Here is a 3,480-nt window from a genome sequence, read left to right as displayed (position 1 = left end):
TTCAGTCCCATTACAAGCATGAACCTTAAAAGTCACATTCTGTTGGCCTTCGAATAAGCGGGCGGACCGACGCTCCCACGGGTATGAAAATATTTGGTAGCTTTTGCACAATTACCTTTGGGGTTTATACAGTTGGTTCGGACTGGGTTGTTAGCTGCAGGCATGAGGGCGTCGACTTCACTGGGTTCACCTCGGTGTTTCGCAGGACGCAGAGCCCGACTTTGAAGTGTGGGGCTGGCGTTGCGTTAACTGTCCCTCGTGTCCTGGCACCAGGGCCTCGTGTTGCTGTCCAGCTGGCCCTAACTTTCTCCTCCGTGTCATCCACATTCCTCTCGAGTATGGGCTTTGAGTGATTTCGGTGCCCGGTGCTTAGAAACTCTTTTCTCACAGCACTTAGCTTCCTCCCGTCACCTAACTGCCATGATCCCTGCTGGGCACTGTGGGACAGACGGCCACGTGACACACGGGATTAAAGGAATTCATGCCAGGGCGTGATCAAGATGCTTCTGTCCCCTTTACGCCCTTACTCCTACGCAAGCAAATGTGTCACTCTTCCGAAGACACTCACTCATTAAATAGGTGAATGAGTGAATACCTGAAATCCAGGAAAGAAAAGGAGTAGCGACCTACTGGCCGGCGCCCGGCTCTGCCGCTCGGGTCGGCCACCTGGGGCGGCTGGCACAGGACCTGCCCTGACTGCTGCCTGGAGCCGGCGGCCGGCCGCGGCTGCGTGAACCCCTCCGGCGCCCCATTCACTCTGCACCCCCTCGCCCTTTGTGTGGAACCCGCACGTGCGTGTGCCCAGAGCTCGCAGTTCCCTCCTCTGTCTGCCAGGGAGTTTTAACCCCGTGATTTGATCCTCGTTTACACAGCGAGCGGGTGCCGGGGCGGGGGGCGGGCACCACGCTTTTCAGGTTCGGTCAGGCCGAGATCTGAATAGCATTTGCGAATAACGTTCCGACCAGAGAGTTCTCCGAAACGCTGGCTATTATTACGGGCCTTTCGAACGGCTTGTTTCAAGCTGACTCGTGTCCACTGAGTGGCTTTTATTGGGTGTGACAGTTCCAGTGACTGTGAGCGTCAGGCTCTCCACTCTCATTTAGTCAGGATGAAGCAGGAAGCATGCATCCATTGTCCCCTGGGATAATTCTCAAATCTCTCCCCGCAGACAGTCGTCAAGTGCTGTGTTGTTTTTTTTTTTAAAGCCACCTCTTACGCCTGCTCCACCCCCACGGGCCAGGCGCTTGGCAGGGCCCCGCAGGCTGAAACCCGGGCTCCTAACGCAGGTTCTGCCCGTGCGTCAGCTCCCGCCCCACCCACTCTGTGCCTCGGCCTGTCCCTGAGCTAAGGCAGACGCGCCCTCCCTGTCTCCGCCGTTGGGGACAGGGCGCTCGCTGTTCCTCACCCTGTCCTCTCACAGACTTTCTGGGTCATGTGCTTTTTGGCGCAGAGGCAAAAGCAGAATCGGCCCCACCCAGATGCATTCCGGCGACACCGGTCACATGATCAGGCGCTACTCCAGAGGAGACGCCGGGAAAGGTCCCAGCTGGGTGAGCGAGAGTCGCTCGCGAGGCGGCTCCCGCATTCGCGCTGCATCGAGGCCGCTGGCACGCCTCCTGGGAAGTCTCCGCGTCTCTCCGAGTGTTCGGGGTCCAGCCGTGTCTCATGCCTTCAGAGCATCTCGGTTTGGACTGGCCACACGTCAAGGGCTCAGTGGCCCCGTGGCTCTCATACCAGACAGCTCGCTTTTAAGGACTCTTGGCCCTCGAAGTCCCACACGGCTCGGCGACAGTATAAGGTACATGAAGAATGAGAGTCAACAGCTGTCACAGTGGAGGAGGGTCTCTGGCCCAGCGTCTGTCCTCGTCCCTGTTCTGCGTGTCGTTCTCACCGATGGCTCGCGCACTGCGGCGCGTACGAGCCCCCTGGGCCACGCGCATGTAGGTGGACGCGTGTCATGGGCTCGTCACAACTGAGAAAGAAACAGCGCTCGCTCCGAGTCAGACCTTCCACGTTTCGGATCTCGGCTTTACCACTGCCGCACGGCCGAATGCGAGCAAGTCAATGTTCTCGTAACTTCGGCTTCATCGTCCGTACGTGGGGATGATCAGGCCAGCCTCAGAGAGTATTAGGAAGAGAGAATGAGGTGCCGCCTGTAAAATGCTAGCCCAGCACACAGAACATTCCAGGCCCTTTCCGGAATTAGGTTTTACTAGTTATTGTCACCATAGATGGCACACTTATTAATGAAGCAGGGGAGGTGGTTCTGGGGAAGGCGGGTGTTAAGTTGAAGAATCAAGTTCAGAAAGCTTCCCCGGGGAGGAGTCGATAAAACGAGGCCGAATAAAGCAAGACGAAATTTAATGATAAGTCAAAGCGTCACATTTAGGTGAAAAAACCCAGCAACACAAAAATAACCTTTCAGCTTAACTGCAGCACACACGAGAAGGGCCATTTAGTTATTCACCGACCGAATACACTCCATAGAATTGTCATCGCGCTTTTAATTGAATTCCATATGTGACATAAAACGCCAATAGTACAAAGGGTGTAAAGTAAAAGCTTAAACTTCTCCCTCTCAGACCCGCCCCCGCCTTTCCCACTCCCCGGAAGTGAAGGGCCACTTTCGTCCCTGTCCTTCCAGAATGCCCTAGGCCCGCATAAACACGTAAACACGTGTTTACCCTTTTTAAACCTTAACGCTGACGGGATAGGCTGTCTCTTGCTCTCTCGTGTAGCTTGCCTGAAAAGGGTTAACACTAAAGTCGGATTAAAGTTCAGGATTATTCAGAAGGGTGATGTGTCACCTCCAAGCCTTGATTTTAAGCTTCGAAAGAGGCAGGCGAAATGGGGAAACCAGCCAAGGCTACTCGGAACCTGTCAAACGGACCGGGACCGTTTCGCGGACATCCGGACAGGACCTTTAGAGGAAAATGCTGACGGAACAGCTCGTGTGGGAGGACAGGGGTCAAGCGGATCTGGATTCGGGCCGTCTGAAGCCGGGTGTCCCCAGAAGACCAGCTCCGGGACCTGAGGTGTGTCCCCGAGGAGGGACAGACACCTCAGACAGAGGGCGGGGCGAGCTGTTCTGGGAGGAAAGAGCCATTCAGGTGACCTCAGAGGGGTGTGCCGAGGCAGGGTGCTGTCGGTTACAAACGCCTTCTAAGTGAGGGCTCTTGTGGAGGTGGGAGAGACGAGGCCTGTGGAAGGGCATTTTAAATTAGAAGCCACCACGGAGGAGAATTATTTCTAAAAATTAGGTCTGACATTTGAAAGGCCAAGTGCGACAGCCCCACATCGCTTCGGCTGTGTCGGGGAGGCCAGTGCCCCCTTAACGACAGCGCTCACCGTGCTCGTAGGTAGCAGTGCTCCGTTCGTTCTCTCGGAGTGACACGTCGCAGCGTGACTGCAGCAGAAGCAGACAGAGGAGGGAGGGTCGACAAGAACGCCCCGCCACATTAACCCCGGCGTGTTCGCGCT

The sequence above is a fragment of the Pteropus alecto genome, unplaced genomic scaffold, assembly GCF_000325575.1.
Source record: "Pteropus alecto unplaced genomic scaffold, ASM32557v1 scaffold189, whole genome shotgun sequence".
NCBI classification, from domain to species: domain Eukaryota; kingdom Metazoa; phylum Chordata; class Mammalia; order Chiroptera; family Pteropodidae; genus Pteropus; species Pteropus alecto.
This window is presented reverse-complemented; position numbering follows the sequence as displayed.